The following is an 18,670-nucleotide window of genomic DNA, read 5'->3' as shown; positions in this document are numbered from 1 at the left end:
TATCGTCGCATGTTTACCTTATATGTGTGAGTGCAATCAAATAAACACTTGAAAGATTTATACTCATACAAACCATTACTGATATGTCAATAAATTAATATATAGACATTCATCTTTATTTATAAATTAAAAGACTCAAACAAGATACCAAACACGCCATTAATTCTCAATCTTTGATTGTAAAAATTAACTGTAAACGATACTCTTACGCAATGATCAAACATTAGTAATAAGTAAAGTCAAATAATGGACGTATTTGATATCAATCATTACCCACATGGATAAAATTAATAATTACTACATATTTACCATCACAAGTATGCAACTGTTCGGTCAAACCGTGTCTTCCTTTTGACGGACTATAACAGTTCGCATGAATAATTACACACCACATCTTTTATAAATTTGATTGAATCAAATTTACACAAGCGAGGATACTTTTGCAACTTATTGTATTAACCAACTCAATCAAAGTTACTAGACATTTTAATAAATTAAATGGGAAGAGCTTTAAATTTATAAGGCATTACTCACAAATGTAAGTTATAATTATTTAACATACTCTCAATAATAATAATAATAATAATAATAATAATAATAATAATAATAATAATAATAATATGCGTAATATTTAGCAAACTACTAACGCAAAACACGCTCATCGCAATCGAATTAGAAAAGCAAAACTAATGCTAATGTGCGTAATATTTTCGGAATCCATTTTAACACAACAAAAACAAGAGCAGCAGTAGCACAAACAAATATTACATCATCAAAATATCGTAACCGAATAAAAAAAATTAGGCAGGCCACTAATATTGAATACACATATCATAATTGAATCAAAATACAACTGACATATCATATATCATAATGCAAAACTGCTAACAAAAACGAGTTCAAAATAAACAACTCCAAAATAGCAAGCATTTATGCGAACAAGTGCACGCTAGCACAAAATCGACATGCTGACACGATTTCAATGTTCAGCCCAATTTCGACATGACGAAAGCAGGGGGAAAGAGTAGCACACCATAATCCCAATATGTTTGCATTATTACAATGCGTTGTTGTTTTTTACGGCCCCTGCATTTTATCAAAATGAAATAAGGGGAGATTGTTGTGTTTTCCACGCAGACTCTCTCTCTCTCCCTCTTTCATTCCATTTTTTTCTTTTCCTTTTATTATTATATTATTATTTATTATTTATTACATTTAGTTTTAATATTTGTTTGTTATTTAAGTTCAAGTAAATTTTGAAATGTTTTACTATTCACACCTTTCTAATTTGGTTTTTACTTTATTTAGTACTATTGGATCTAGTCTATTCTAGTTTTTTATTTTAGATTTACATCTTATTGCTAAATGACCCCTAGTTCTAAGCCTAGTTATTTTTTTAGTTCTTATTATTAATTTATTTAATTAAGAAATACCATAATTCATTTTGAGCTTGTTACCTTATCACACTAAAAATGATCAATTGGATATATAAATCTTTGATCCCAAGTGTTCGGACACAAACCGTATAGCTTGTTTGTTTGAATTCTTTTCTTCCTTTATCAAACTAAAAAGGATCAATTGAATGTATATATCTTTGATCCCGAGCATTCTGACACAACTTTTATAGTTTGTTAGTTTGAATATTTGTCTTCCTTCTAAAAACAACTACAACCAACCAAACAACTTTTCTTTCCGCTTTAGCGCGAGCAAATTCCTTTTATTTTTAATCAAACTTTTCTTATTTAAAATCAACCAACGCACAAGATTTTGCTATAAAGAACTATGTAGCTTTGAATTCTCTACCACTCGTAGGATATGTATGAGTAAGATTAAACGTCTTGTCAAATACTTTAATAAAAAAACATGTTTTCCTTTTCATGTAAATACGTCGTGATAATTATGAGAAATTGAACACTTTAAGGCTAACATTTTTTTCCCATGAAACTAATTAAAGGCAATTGTTGTTTACAATGGATATTGTAGGGTGTTAATACCCCCCCCCCCCCCCCCCGCATAATCAATAATTTGATTCAATTTTGGTTGCGACGATCATATTTTATGAGTAATAGTAAGGAGGTTGGGTCAGATAACATACTTACTGAAGTATGGAAAGTTCTTGGAGATAGATGTATTGAGTGACTCACCAAGATTGAGGGGGATATACAAAATTGTGTAAATTATAGGGGAATTAAACTTATGATTCATACCAAGAAGTTATAGGACAAAGTGAGTGAACAGAGACTAAGAAAAGTGACTCAAGTTACTGAGTATCAATTTGGTTTTATGCTTGGGAGGTCGACCATGAAAGCGATATATCTACTACGATAGATGGTGGAGCGGTATCGGTTGGACCAACATGACTTGCACTTAATTATTATTAAATTGGAGAAGGCGTATAATAGAGTGCCTAGAGAGATTTTTTTGGATAAGGCTTGGTGGTGGTGGTTGTTGAGTCATAATTCTATAATGATCGAGTAAGAGAAATGGATCTAGTAAAAAAATCCATTTCTAAAACAAATAACTTTATCAAACTAAGACCAATTAATTATAAAACTTAACCCTTACGAGTTAGCTGGTGAGGGCTTGAGAAGTGAGAGTCAGCTTCAAGATATACAATTTCATTAAAATCTCAACAATCAAATTAATTGTTATCAATTGGATTAGTTGGTCTCAAGCAGGCATGACATGAGAACATAAATCGTACTGGTGGAGACACTCTCGAATCCACCCCGAGTTTGACGGAGAAAACCAACTTTGAGTCTGTTTGAGTTTTTCTTGATTATAAAATATGGGAATGTGTCAGATAATCGAGACACTAGTACACACCATAAACTTGTTCCATTAATTTCATTATGTATTTTATTATTTAGTTTTTGATAATTTGAAATATTAAATATATGGTCAATGCTTTGATATTTTGATTTATAGTTTATTATTTGAAATGTATGTATGAAATTTTTTGAGATTGTTTTATTTTATTATTTGTAATATAATTTGATGTTGGAAAAAATGAATATTTTTATTTTAAAAAAGTTTGAGACAAGTTTGAATGTTAATTCTTCATCTCTGTCGAAGAAAGGAAATTGTTCGAGAAGGTAAAACCTGTCCCAAATTCGGTATGTTGTCTTTCTAATCTCAAAGCATTAAATTATGGTAAAATTTTAAAATTATGGAATCAATTGTTTTAAGCATAATATAATTTAAATTTTTAATAAAAATATATTTCAAATATTTTATATAAAAAATGAATTATTTTAAACATAAATTGAAAACATTTTGGTGATTTTGCAACTTTTATTAAAATGATAGGTAGAATGGAGATTCCTGTTATATATTTATAAGTACACAAAGTGAATTGGAATTTACCAACTTTTTACTATGAATATGTGATTAGCAGATTTAAAGAAAAAGAAAGAATTAAAGATTGAGAAGTTGAATGAATTTGGACTTATTTAATGAAAAAAGAAACAAGCTACCAATGCAGGAAAGCAATAGAGATTTAACATGTGCGATGTAGTAAACTGAGGTGTTTAATAGAAATAAATGGAAAAACAAGACTTAAACAAACGGCCCATTAGCTCAGTTGGTTAGAGCGTCGTGCTAATAACGCGAAGGTCGCAGGTTCGAGACCTGCATGGGCCAGTTTTCAATTTTCGCGTGTTATTTTTTACTCTTTGCATCTGTTGACTTCCTCTTTCCACCGAAATAATACACGCACGCGTTGCTTATTTAATGAGTGAGTCACATTCTTTTAACCCTGCTCAAGTGAATGGATTAAAACGTTGGTGTTCAATTTCCATTTCTAAAATTATAAATCTATTTATTTCACAATTCATTAACTTTTTTTTTTATAAGCATTTTACAACTGATTTGTTCCTCCTAAAAAATAAATAACCACTCATAATTTCTATAACATAAACATATTACTATATTTATTTTATATTCTTTTTTAAATATTTTCTTAATTACTATTACAATAATTAATTAAAAAATGACAATTAATCTTTAATTTTCAAAAACATCTGGACCTAAGCTTAAATTATTAAAATGATCAGATTTATTTAATACTGTTTTTAAAACATTCTCTTAATTAATATTTGATTTTTCAAATTCTTAATAATATTGACTCATTCTATTTGATTTTATGTCTTGCTTATTCGAGCTCGGGTTATGGAAAAAGAAGGGTCTGATACGGAAATAGCAGTAACAACTGGGTTTATTACGGGACGCCCGATGATCTTCATATCAATCTATTATACGCCTTTGCATTTGGCATTGAATATACCTCATACAATATCATTCTTACTAGTACCGTATCTTTTCTTAATTACTATTACAACAATTAATTAAAAAATGACAATTAATCTTTAATTTATTTGTGCCCGCAACGGCGCCAAAAACTTGATGCGGTGTTTCGCAAGTATACGAACGCGTCAGAGTAATATAAAAGATTGTCGAATCCACAGAGACCAAGTGTCAATCTATCGTTATCTATTGTTATGGTGTTTATCAAAGGTAATCAAAATAGGTGTTTTTGGAGTGTGCAATGAAAAGTAAAGTGTTGAATAAATATTAATTAATAAAGACAGGGTCGAATGTAATTCACGTAATCAATTAATAATCCAAGTACTTGCTAATAGAGCTACTTATGGGCAATGTTTCCTACTTTGAAAAGAACTAATTTAACAGGAACTGTCGCTTTCGCGTATTCAGAACCGAGTTGTACCCCCTAATCAAACCCTCTTATTGTCACTTATAAAAAGGTGCGCATTGCGTTAGAGTAGTAAACCTATTTTTAAGAAATATAGTATCTTGACTAAGTTGAAAAGTATTATAACCTGGATTTCTTAACCAAAAGAGGTTCTCACGAACCAGACTCTAAACTTATAAACGCGTCCGAAAATAGTTTTAAAATCTCTTTTCTTCTTAAGTTAAAAACTCCTAATGAACTAAACAAAGCGCTTTCGCTGTTTTTGAAATAGTTAAAAACAATTAAGTTTAGATAGACGTTGGACGACTTTCGATCTTACCCAACGGAATTGAAGTGCGGGAAAACTTAAGTTGAAAGTTAAAATAGCCCTTAAGTATTTCTACGAACAATTGTACGGATTATCAGTTCAATTACGATTCTTACATTCTAACCTTATAGATTTAGTTAGACATGGTAAAGTAAAAGTGCATTAATTTAAATAAAAGTAGTGTGAGTGCGGAAAGTAAATAAAAGTAGTGCGAGTGCGAGGAAATAAATAATTTAAAGCGAGTGCGAGAAATAAATAATTTAAAGCGAGTGCAAGGAAATAAATAATTTAAAGCGAGTGCGAGGAAATAAATAATTTAAAGCGAGTGCGGGAAAATAAATAAAGTAAAGCGAGTGCGGGAAATTAAATAAAGTAAAGCGAGTGCGGGAAAATAAATAATTTAAAGCGAGTGCGGGAAAATAAATAAAGTAAAGACAAGTAATAAAAACCTGCTCTAATCGGAGGGTTGAATAAATTGCAAAGCGGAAATGAAAATGGCGGCAGGATTAACTTTCTTCCAAAGTGCTCCAAACTCGATTACAGACTCTATCACAGACTTGATTACACAATTGTGGTAACACTCCAATGCGAAGCGGTTACCACTTTATAATACTGAATATATGCCTAAGTGAAACAAAGTTGCTCTGAGTTTGCCTCTGTTCTAAGTTTGGATGATTGTAAAAGTGATTTCGAGTTTCTATTTATAAGCAAGTAAAAAGATGGAAATGACAAGGATGCCCTTCAACTTGAAAATGGGAGGGAAAACTTTTCCTCTTGTGGCGCCCGCCACAAGGCCATGGCGCCCGCCACAAGGCCAATCTGAGGCGCCTTAGTGGAAGTAGTGGGGAATGTGGTAGTTGAGGGAAGTTGAGCTTGGACACGTCATGGCAGGGTCTATGGCGCCAGCCATGGGGTAGGCCACATGTACAAAATGCTGAATTTTAGGGTTTTTAGCTCTTTTTCACTCCTTTTCTCGATCGGGGCTCCGATTAAAGTAAAAACCTGAAAACAAAGGAAAACATAGCAATAACACAACAAAATAACAATAAAACAACTAGAATGCATGTGAAATCGGAGTCGAAAATACGGTAAATTTCAGTGTTATCAAACTCTCCCACACTTAAACCTTTGCTTGTCCTCAAGCAAAACATTAAAAAGCTCATAAAAGAAAAACTGGTGCAAACAAGTGCTTTAGGTAAAAATTCTAAGTTCGAGTCGGGATGTAGTGATAGGTACTAACTGAGTGAACTAAGGGTATCATGATGACACTATTCCGCAAATACGGACATAAACTTTATTCCTATATTAACCAACCCATATTATCCCACAATACCTAGGCCTGCCTCTTCATCTCTTTTTGTGTCCTTTTCATTCAGGCGCAATCACATTAAGCTCGTTATCCGTACATGCTTCATAGTAGAGTGGCCTGTTAGTGATTATGATCTGAGTCTGGGGTTTCTGGCACATAAATATGTGTAAACCCTTTTATTGGACCCAACTGTAGTTGTGGGGGATCGGATCGTAATCCGCCCTACCGAGTTCAGTGCCAGATACCTCTGAACCAACTAACAGTGGGTAAGTTTTTCTTTTTCTTTTTCTTTTTCTTTTTCTTTTTGTAGCAAATTTTTACAATTCTTTGGTTTAAATGACTTTGTGAGGGTCACCTATACCGGAGTTGCCTTTTTGCTTCTTTTTTTGCTGGATCATTCACTTATTTGCATCGGTCCCCTACGTAGAGGATGTGTAGGCCGGAGCTGACTGCTGAGATAAACTACTGAGGACTTATACGGAATTGATGATTAAGGCCATGATATATGGGGTTTCGGGAGTGATTCCTATATTCACGAAGTCTATGGTGCTAAAATAATACTGATGTTTCGCAAAGTTCTCCCAAGTCACCATATCCTTACTCAAAACATGTCCTTAAAACCTGAAAACTTTCGGAATAACACTATTTTCTTTTGCAAAAAAATTTCGGTGGGGCTAAAGGTATGGGGAGGTAGGATTGTACTAAAGATATACTATATTTGGTGACTCGTCAGACTCATGCATTATACTAAAAAGCAAAATAAACAACTAAAAGGAAATAAACTATCTAAAAACAGCAAAGAAAAAACGATAAAGGAAAAACGAGAAAAACAATAAAGAAAAGACGATAGAGTCTCCTCCCACACTTAAATCGAACATTGTCCCCAATGTTTCGAAATAAGATAAGGGAAGAGTTACCTGACAACCTCTTGCTAACCACTAGTGCCCTCGCCATCCTGAGGTGGGCGACGGGATCGGGTACGACGACGGTCTCTCTGATCCATCCTCGCCTGCAGGGCATCCTGAGCGGTCCTCACTTCTCGAAGGTTACCTAAAATGGTACCCTGAGTGTTTTCTATGAGAGCAATATGCTGACGGTGGTGGTGTTGCTGACGGGCTTGTGTATCTGTGATTGTTTGCAGGGACTGTAGAACAGTGTCATAGGACCTGTCTGTCCTCCGCTGCAACTCTTGCATGAAGCTCATGTTATTCACCAGCTGTTGTTGGATGGTAGAGAGTAGGTCGTCACGCCTTTGCTCTTTAGCCATGTGGTCTCGCCACATCTCCTCCGTAATATAAAAGCCAGGAGTGGTACCTGCAGAAGAAGAAGATGGTGCGGTGTGTGATGGTGAAGGATGATGGGGGGACACATGGGGTACGGGAGATCTCTCTCCGATCGTATTCATCATCAGTGTCATGTCCCGCCTCATCAGGAATGTTAGGAGGAAGAGGACCCTAAATAGGTGGAGCATCTAAAGCGTAGGTCCAATTCCTTTCATCTCGTACATTTGTACGTCTAGTGCACGGTAAAACAACAGATGGGATGGATACACCATAAACCATAAGCATATAGCCTCCTTCTCTCCTCAAACGGAATAATTTCATGTCTCTCAGAAATTTTAGGTTAATTGTGCGAGGAGGTAAGGGGTCTAGGGTAGCCATCTCATTGTTCAGGTTAAGCGCCCGAGCAATAGATGTAATCAATCCACCAAAAGAAATCGGTCCCGTTTTATTCAAAGTTAAAGTCATATGAGCAAGCATGAACGAGACCAAATTAATTCGTCTATTTGTGAGGCTTCCTTGTAAAAATAGAATCTCTCTAGCATTAACCTTATTTGGATTCTCCCGGCCAAAAATAGTGCATGCCAACAGATATCTAAAAACTCTGATGGCCGGGTTATGGATAGTTGAGGCAAGAACTCCTTCAAAGGAGTTTATGGAAGTGTTTGATAAACGCTCCCAGAAGGAAAATACCTCAACTGACCATTCTGAATCCAAAGGGGCCTCACAAATAGCACCGTCCCCATGAGGGATTCCTAACAAGCTGGCTAGTTCGTCGGTACTGATTTCATATTCAACAGCAAAAATTCTAAATCTGACAGTACCAACTATGCTAGCAGTGTTAGGGTTGACAATATAAATTAAGGAACTCAAGAATTCAATTGTCAACCGCTCATAGGTAGGTTCTTTGTTGGAAAAGAAATTATGCAAACCTAAATTATCTAATAAATGAAATATGCTATGATAGATACCTAAAGTGTAGAGACAGTTTTCGTCAACATACCTTGTCGGGAGGATTTCCCGATTTTGCAACCGTTCGATAATTTTTCTTTGTCTATCCCCCGGTTTCCCTCCTCGAAGAATGAATCCATTAAACTCCATTTGGAAGCTCTTGAAAAGTGATGAAGAAGATGAAGTGGAATGTGAAAATGTTGGATTTTTACAAAATCTGACGGATGAAAATGAAAATGGAAATCGGAAAAATGATTTGTACGGTGTGGTAGTTAGAAAAGTATGAGCTTTTTGTGGGTTCAAGGATGTTTTTCCAAGGTGAAAAAATGGATTTGGAAGGTTGTAAGGTGTGAAAATGGTGAAGAAAGGGGTTCTGCCCCGACCTTTTACAGACGCTGTGGCGGGCGCCACAGGGTCTATGGCGGGCGCCAAAAGGCAAAATCTGGTTGGGCCGGATTTTGGTCCTTTGGTTTGGGCTTCTCTTGTCTTTTGGCTTTGAGGGGTCCGAATAGCATTTGTCTTGTGATTTCCTAGTATCCTTGACTTGCATAATTTTATAAAAGTAAAAATAAAAATAAAAATGAAACAAAAATTAAATATTAGACTAATAAATAAATAAACAACTAAAATAAAAAAAATGCAAATAAAACAAACATAAGACATATATAGATAAAAGTAGAAATATCAATGTGTAGACGTAGTTTATATAATATTCCAAATGCGATAGTATAAAATGAGTTATGTAAATACGAGAAAAATAAAATAAAAGAAAGATAAAATAAGATGGAATGGTGAGATCATATAGTAGGGATGTCGTCTTCCTGAGTGGATCCACGGAGCATGGCTACTTCCTGCCTGAGCTATGCGATCTCCTGATATAGACAGTCGGCTTCAGTAGCATGGGTGAGATCAGACACTCCCATCTGTAAAGTGAGGTCAGCCAATCTGGGTGCGGATATCGGGGGTCTGTAATGAAAGATTATTAGAGAAAATAGTGATTCTGGGAGATGGTGGTGTAGGCGTGTATTCAGCAATGGGTGGTGATCTCGGCTCCTCGACGGTCTCTCCCTGGCCCTCCAGAGCATAACTCCAATTCGCTGGATCATGCACACTGGTCATCATAGGATCTGGCAGTGTGAAATAATGGATAGCCTCGCTGTCGAACAGCAATCAGAACTGACATGGGTGAAAAGAGGCTCTCCTCATCAACCCTCTGGTCAAACAGAAGTCGATGTCCATGGTAGTGTACCCACAGTAGATCCGAAGATGTAACAGCTTGCGAGACAGACCTAAAGCGACAACAATCTGCGTGATGATTCCGCCCACATGGATGACTCCTTCGGTAGATCTGGAGATACCGCTGAGACTGTATAATAAAAAGTTCCCACATGCTACTGGGCGAGACTGGGATGCACAAAATAATAGGAAGATCTCCTCTTCACTCAGTAATGTCTCTGCATCCGGCCTTCCCAGGAAGGAATGTGCTAATATCATCTAAAAGTATCTAAAGGCGGGGTTATGTATAACATGAGATAGCTGCGTAGATGGATCCTGGCTTCCGCCACCTGATATATCACTCCAAAACTTCTCAACCTCCTTACCCATAAAATATCCCATAGGTGTCTCCGGGATAGCATCAGGAGTGGTCTGGAAGCCCAATAGGTCGTCGAACTCTTTCTGGCTGAAAGAGTACTCAACTCCAAAGAGCCTGAAAGCAGCATACCCATCTGGTCCAGAGTATGGGTCATAGTCGAATGAACTCAGGAACTCCAATGTCAGGTTCCCGTAGGTGTTACTCAAGTCATCAGCAAACTCGTCCTAGTGAAGCTGGTGGCTAAGGAATCAGATACTCGGCTCGATACCCAGTGCCTCCATACAGTGCTGATCAGGATAACATGTGGGTGCCATAGGGCGCTGATACAGAGCGATGTAGCGCTCTCTCTGAGCATTATCTCTATAGGCCACGTGCATGTCATCGAAATCCTGCATTCTGTAAAAGTTAAGAAAGTGATCCTGAAAGTGAAAACCATTCAAATTTTAGTCTCAATGCAAAATATGATAAAATAAAATAAAAATAAAATAAAATAAATGCGAAAAAGTAAAATGAAAGAAAAACCATGGGTTGCCTCCCACGCAACGCTTGGTTAACGTCATTAGCTTGACGATTAGAATTTATATACCTGTAGTAGTAGGGATTGATGGATCAATCAGGGTGTGACTTGAGTAGTATGCTGGAATGTCTCCTCCTTCGTAGAGCTTCAGTCTTTGTCCATTTACAATGAATGGACTACAGGTTTCGTTCTTGATTTCTACGGCTCCGGATCTTAGAATTTTGGATACTTCAAAGGGAGCAGTCCATCTTGAACGTAGCTTTCCAGGGAAGAGTCGTAACCTCGAGTTGAAAAGGAGAACAAGATCGCCTATATTGAAGTTTTTCTTTACTATTCTTTTGTCGTGATAGGCTTTTGTCCTCTCTTTATATATTTTTGCATTCTCGTAGGCAGATTGCCTAAGTTCTTCTAGTTTATGAATGTCTAGGGTACGCTTTTCTCCAGCGGCTAGGTAGTCTAAATTCAAAGTTTTAATGGCCCAATAGGCCTTATGCTCTAATTCGAACGGTAAGTGACAGGATTTTCCATAGACTAGTTGATAAGGAGTAGTTCCTATAAGGGTTTTAAAAGCGGTTCTATAGGCCCATAATGCTTCTTGAAGCTTCTAAGACCAGTCTCTCCTAGAAATAGAATCAGTTTTCTCTAGGATTTGTTTTATCTCCCTATTAGATACTTCTACTTGGCCACTAGTTTGTGGATGGTATGGTGTTGCTACTCTATGCCTAACTCCATATTTTCTTAAAAGTTTGTCAAATATTCTCGATATAAAGTGTGATCCTCCATCGCTTATGACTAAACGTGGTGTTCCAAATCTAGGGAATATATAGTTTTTAAATAGTTTGATTACTATCCTAGTGTCGTTTGTGGGTGCAGCTATAGCTTCAATCCACTTAGACACATAGTCTACAGCTACTAAGATATACCTGTTTCCTAAGGATGGTGGGAAAGGTCCCATGAAATCTATACCCCATACGTCAAAGAGTTCTACTTCCTGAATGTTTCTTAGAGGCATTTCATCACGCCTTGAAATGTTTCCAGTGCGTTGGCATCTATCACACTTGACAATGCGAGCATAGACATCACGCCACATGGTAGGCCAGAATATGCCAGCTTGAAGAATCTTGGCGTATGTCTTAGAGGTGCTCGCATGTCCACCATAGGGTGCAGAATCACAATGCTTGATAGTATTATTTACCTCTTCTTCTGGAACGCAACGGCGAAAAATGCCATCTTTACCCCTTTTGAAAAGGAGCGGTTCGTCCCAATAGAAGTTTCTAACATCGTGGAAGAATTTCTTTTTGCGGTGGTAGTCAAGATCATGGGGTACTATATCAGCAGCTAGGTAATTAACGAAGTCTGCATACCAGGGTACATTACTTATTGCTAAGGAATTTTGGGAGTGCTCATAAGGATCTAGGTTATTATCTTCAATGGTTTCTACTCTAGCTATCAGTCTATCATAGGCGAAATTATCATTTATGGGTACTAGTTCAGGTTTTAGATGTTCTAGCCTAGAAAGGTGATCGGCTACTACGTTTTCAGTGCCTTTTTTATCTCTTATATCTAAATCAAACTCTTGTAGTAATAGAATCCATCGGAGTAACCTGGGCTTGGCATCTTTTTTACTTAATAGGTAACGAATGGCAACATGATCGGTGTAAACTATAATTTTTGCTCCTACTAGATAAGATCTAAATTTGTCTATAGCAAAAACTACAGCGAGTAATTCTTTTTCAGTTGTTGCGTAGTTAAGTTGGGCAGCATCTAGGGTTCTACTTGCATAATAAATGGCATGTAATTTTTTATCTTTCCTTTGTCCTAGAACGGCTCCAACTGCATAATCACTAGCATCACACATTATCTCAAAAGGTTCTGACCAATCAGGTGGTTTCATAATGGGTGCTGAGATCAATGCTTGCTTTATTAGATTAAATGCGTCATTACATTTTTCATCGAAAATGAATTCATCATCTTTCATTAAAAGTCCAGTTAAAGGTTTGGTTATTTTGGAGAAGTCCTTAATAAAACGCCGGTAGAATCCAGTGTGTCTAAGAAAGCTTCAGACTTCTCTGATGGTTTTTGGTGGTTTTAGGTTTTCTATAACTTCTATTTTGGCTTTATCTACCTCTATACCTTTTTCGGAAACTATATGTCCTAAAACTATTCCTTCGGTCACCATGAAATGATACTTTTCCCAGTTTAGCACGAGGTTCACCTCCACGCATCTCTCCAGGATTTTCTCAAGGTTAACAAGACAATTGTGGAAATCAAATCCGCAAACCGAGAAATCATCCATAAACACTTACATGATACCATCTAGGTAATTTGCAAAGATTGACATCATGCAGCGTTGGAAAGTAGCTGGGGCATTACAGAGGCCGAACGACATTCGTCTGTAGGCAAAAGTTCCATAAGGGCATGTAAAGGTAGTTTTTTCTTGATCTTCGGGGTGGATAGGTATTTGAAAGAATCCAGAGTATCCATCTAGATAACATAAGTAAGAGTGTCTGGCTAGACGCTCCAACATTTGGTCTATAAATGGTAAAGGGAAATAATCCTTCCTAGTTGCTTTATTTAATTTTCTATAATCTATACACATCCGCCATCATCCTTCTAAACATTTTGCTACATGTTCGCCTTTATCGTTTTGCACGACTGTGATGCCTCCCTTTTTAGGTACTACATGCACAGGGCTCACCCATTTACTATCCGAGATCTGGTAGATTATACCTGCCTCAAGTAACTTAAGAACTTCCTTTTTAACGACATCACTCATTATAGGGTTTATCCTTCTCTGATGTTCCCTGGAGGGTTTTGAATCTTCTTCGAGCGAAATCCGATGCATGCATACGGATGGGCTTATACCTTTCAGGTCAGAGATATTATATCCTAAGGCTGAGGGATATCTTCGTAAAACGTCTAAAAGTTGGTTCGTTTCCTCTTGGCTCAAGGTAGCACTGACTATAACTGGACAGTTCATCTTTTCATCAAGGAACTCATATCTCAGGTTCTTAGGCAGTTCCTTAAGTTCTAATGTTGGTTTCCTAGGGCATGGCATATGATCTGGAGTAAGGGATAAACATTCGTAAAGGTTATCATCGATGTAGGGTTTCTTAAAGTCATCATCTTCCCTTATGAGAGTTGATGGTAACTTAATTGTTTTTATAATTTCTTTTTGTTCTAATTCTCTAACACATTCATCAATGATATCTAAGGCATAACACGAGTCTCCCATCATAGGTGCCATAAGAAATTTCGAAAGTATAAATTCTATTTTCTCGTCACCTACTTCAAATGTCAATTTTCCTTTCTTGACATCCATTATGGCTCCTGCAGTCGATAGGAATGGTCTACCTAGAAGGATTGGTATATCATTGTCCTCTTTGATGTCCATGACAACGAAATCAGTAGGGATAAACAACTGACCTATCCTAACAGGAACATCTTCTAAAATGCCTATCGGATATTTAACAGATCTATCGGCTAACTGAAGTGACATCTTAGTGGGTTGTAATTCTCCTAAGTTTAACCTCTCACAAACTGCTAAAGGCATTAGGCTCACACTAGCTCCTAAGTCTAGAAAAGCTTTTTCGATGACATGATTACCCAAAAGGCAAGGAATGGAGAAATTTCCAGGATCTTTATCTTTCTTCGCTAATTTGTCCTCGGAAATAGCATTACATTCCAAAGGCTTCGGATCGTCAAGTCTACGTTTGTTGGTAAGGATGTCTTTGAGAAATTTTGCATAAGAAGGTATTTGGGTGATGGCTTCTGTGAAAGGGATTTCTACATGAAGTTTTTCTATAACTTTAATAAATTTTTGATACTGTTTATTGATCTGGGTTTGTTTGAGTCTTTGCGGATATGGTATAGGTGGTTTATATGGCGGGGGTGGTACGTAAGTTTTATCTTTAGGTTCTTCTCCTTTTTCTCGACCTTCCTGGTTTTCAGATTCCTCTGGTTCCTTTACTTCATCCGTGGGTTTGGTACATTCCTTAGAAGTTTCGGGTTCACTCAATCTAGGGTTTGGTGGCTCATCATAAGCGTTCCCACTTTGTAGGGTAATTGTAACACCCTTCTACCCCAAACGACATATTTAAAGAATTTATCAGAGTACAACATGTAGAAGAGTTTACATTTCATTCAACTTAACACTCATCACTTTACAACATAAAAATATTTCATTTATTTTAATAAAACTTCGCAGCGGACAACAACACAATTAACGATTTATAAAAATGTTTCAACAAAACATATCAATAATTTAGTCTTCATACACAACTTAAATAATAATATAATCTCTATTGAATCCCATAACCCCGGTGTCACATGACCAGAGCATTGACTCGACTCTGTAGAATAACTCTACACTTATTCTTCACCTCAACAAAAGCTACTCCTCATTATCTGCACATTGCTCATCATAGATGAACATAAACACATGCAGAAGGGGTGAGAATTACATTATTAAACAATAATATAACGACAGAAATATAAACATAAATATATTTCACATATGCCAACACAGCTCATCATAATCATCATAATCAACATACTCATGAACATCAAGAAAACAACATATCAAATGCAATGCACACACCCATGCATGACTCAACACGACTCGGTATACCCATTTTGTGACCAACTACAGGATCACCACTCCCAGATTCATCACCATAGAATCCGAGTTCCCCGCAAGGAACCAAGCCTCTCCACAAGCCCGGAGTCAACAACATCATTGGAACTCAGTCCGTTCATCACTAGGCATCGGCCTTTCATGAATGCATGCACACCAACCATGCATCATAATCAACATAGCAACAACAGTATCATATAGTCATGTTATCATCATCATTAATAGCATGACATACAACTCAAAAAACAACAACAACATTACAACGATATCACATCTAGGGGTTTAAAACGCGAAAGCTGTCCGTCAAACTGATATGGCGAACGCCATTAGGCTAATGGTGAACGCCATTAGCGTTAAACGCTCCTATTCTGGAAAAACTGTCTGTCAAACTGATATGGCGAACGCCGTTAGGCTAATGGTGAACGCCATTAGCGTTAAACGCTCTTATTCTGAAAACTGTCTGTCAAACTGATATGGCGAACGCCGTTAGGCTAATGGTGAACGCCATTAGCGTTAAACGCTCTTATTCTGGAAAAAGGCCCAAATGGCGAGCGCCAAAGGCATAATGGCGAACGTCATTTGGCTGTTATGTGCATAAACAAGATTTTAAGCGCAGAAACAGTGGACGCGCGGCTTCTAAGCCTACAACCCAATATCAACATTTACAATCATACATACACAACATACTTCGATTACAATGTATATAACGCCACCATACTCACAGATCGGACAATTTCTCTCAAAAACCACAACTTTCCCAATCTCCCTAAATTCCCCAAATTTATCAACAACCCAATCCTATATCATGTAATTGCTCGCATATTATCGTTTAATAAGGTTCAGACCCCTTACCTCTTTGGATTGAAGGAAGCTCTGAGCAATCTTTGGTCTTTTCCTCTTCCTTCTCTTTCTCTTCAGCGCTTCTCCCTTTTCTGACTCTGAGGCAAAATACGTGAAAATGAAAACCTTCAGTTATCTCCTTTGGCCTCTTTTACCCAATTCCACTTTTACCCTTCCACTCTTCATATTCCAATTATATTATTTATTTAATTATTATTAACATAAATAATATCTATAATAATAATAATAATAATAATCCAATAATTCAACTTTATTTAATTAAATTAATAAAATACTATTAACTCAATTAAATAATTCTCTTATTTTAATCGGGGTGTTACAACTCTCCCCCACTTTAGAAGTTTTCGTCCTCGAAAACATACCTCAAGCAAATAGAGCCGGATACGACTCCTTCATCTGATCTTCACGCTCCCAAGTCAAGCTCTCACCAGCTGGACCTCCCCAAACAACTTTCACTAGAGCAATTTTCTTACCTCTCAGGGTCTTCTCTTCTCGGTCATCTATCCGAATTAGCAACACCTCAACGGTCAAATTATCCCTCACCTGGATATCATCCAACTGAACAACATGCGACGGATCCGCAATATACTTTCTTAACTGAGATACATGAAACACGTCATGCAGATTAGAAAGCGACGGCGGTAAAGCTATCCGATACGCCACTTCCCCAACCCTCTTCAAAATCTGATACGGACCCACAAACCTCGGAGTAAGCTTTTTAGACTTTAAAGCTCTACCCACACCTGTCGTCGGAGTAACTCTCAAGAACACATGATCTCCCTCTTGGAACTCAAGTGCTTTTCTCCTCTTATCATGATAACTCTTCTGACGACTCTGAGAAATCTTCATCTTCTCCTGAATCATCTTAACCTTTTCAGTCGTCTGCTGCACAATCTCAGGTCCGAGTACAACACTCTCACCTGACTCATACCAACACAATGGAGTTCTACACCTCCTACCATACAATGCTTCATATGGAGCCATACCGATACTAGCATGAAAACTATTATTGTAAGTAAACTCCACCAACGGCAAATAACTATCCCAAGAACCACTCTGCTCCAACACACAAGCTCTCAACAAATCCTCCAAGGATTGGATAGTTCTTTCAGTCTGACCGTCAGTCTGAGGATGATAAGCTGAACTCAACCTCAACTTAGTCCCCAACGCTTTCTGCAAACTTTCCCAAAATCTAGAAGTAAATCTGGGATCTCTATCAGACACAATACTGGATGGAATACCATGCAGCCTCACTATCTCCTCAATATACAACTCTGCCAACTTCTCTAAAGAGTGATTAATCTTCATCGGCAAGAAATGCGCCGACTTAGTCAATCGATCCACAATCACCCAAATAGAATCATTACCTTTCACCGTCCTCGGCAGTCCCGTCACAAAATCCATGGAAATGCTATCCCACTTCCATTCAGGAATCTTCAAAGGTTGCATCATACCTGTCGGTTTCTGATGTTCAATCTTTGACTTCTGACAAGTCAAACAGGCATACACAAACTTAGCAACATCTCTTTTCATACCCGCCCACCAAAACAATTTCTTCAAATCTTGATACATTTTAGTTGCACCTGGATGGATACTCAATCCACTCCTATGGCCCTCTTCAAGAATACTCTTTTTCAATTCAGACACCTCGGGAACACAAACTCTACCTTTAAATCGCAGGATGCCATTCTCATCAATCTCAAAATTACCACCATTACCCTGGTTAACCATAGTAATATGATCAACTAGAGCGACATCAACTTGCTGACCATTCCGAATATCTTCCAGAATTCCACTAGTCAACTTCAGCATACCCAACTTTACACCATCAGCGGAAACTTCACAACCCAAACTCATATCACGGAACTGTTCAATTAACTCAAGCTCCCGAACCATCATCATAGACATATGTAGAGACTTTCTACTCAGCGCATCTGCAACTACATTAGCCTTACCGGGATGATAACTCAATTCGAAGTCAAAATCCTTCAGTAATTCTAACCACCTTCTCTGCCTCATATTTAACTCTTTCTGATCAAACAGATACTTCAGACTCTTGTGATCACTGAACACTTCGAATCTGGAACCATACAGATAATGCCTCCACATTTTCAACACAAATACAACAGCTGCAAGCTCTAGATCATGCGTAGGATAATTCCTCTCATGAACTCTCAACTGTCTAGAAGCATAAGCTACAACTTTACCATTCTGCATCAAAACACCACCAAGACCCATCAAAGAAGCATCACAATAAACAACGAAGGACTCACCAGGATTAGGCAAGATCAACACTGGAGCACTGGTCAACCGCCTCTTCAACTCAACAAAACTCGCTTCACAAGCTGCATCCCACACATACACTTGACCCTTCTTAGTCAACTGCGTCAACGGCAATGCCAACTTAGAGAAGCCCTCAATAAATCTGCGATAATAACCAGCTAACCCCAGAAAACTGCGTATCTCAGTAGCAGACTTCGGAGTCTCCCACTGTAATACAACAT

General features: G+C 37.3%; 1 protein-coding gene and 1 non-coding gene across 2 annotated transcripts in view; one reads left to right on the top strand and one right to left on the bottom strand.

Moving 5' to 3' along the window:
* Positions 1–18,670, bottom strand: part of LOC127122124 (uncharacterized) — a 47,131-nt gene that overhangs the window by 27,134 nt on the left and 1,327 nt on the right. The window lies entirely within an intron of this gene.
* TRNAI-AAU (transfer RNA isoleucine (anticodon AAU)) lies at positions 3,569–3,642 on the top strand. The gene has a single exon. It is a non-coding gene; the product is annotated as a tRNA-Ile (tRNA).

The sequence above is a fragment of the Lathyrus oleraceus genome, chromosome 2 (genome assembly GCF_024323335.1).
Source record: "Lathyrus oleraceus cultivar Zhongwan6 chromosome 2, CAAS_Psat_ZW6_1.0, whole genome shotgun sequence".
Taxonomy (NCBI): domain Eukaryota; kingdom Viridiplantae; phylum Streptophyta; class Magnoliopsida; order Fabales; family Fabaceae; genus Lathyrus; species Lathyrus oleraceus.
Note: the sequence above shows the minus strand (reverse complement) of the source record. Positions and strands in the feature narration are given on the sequence as shown.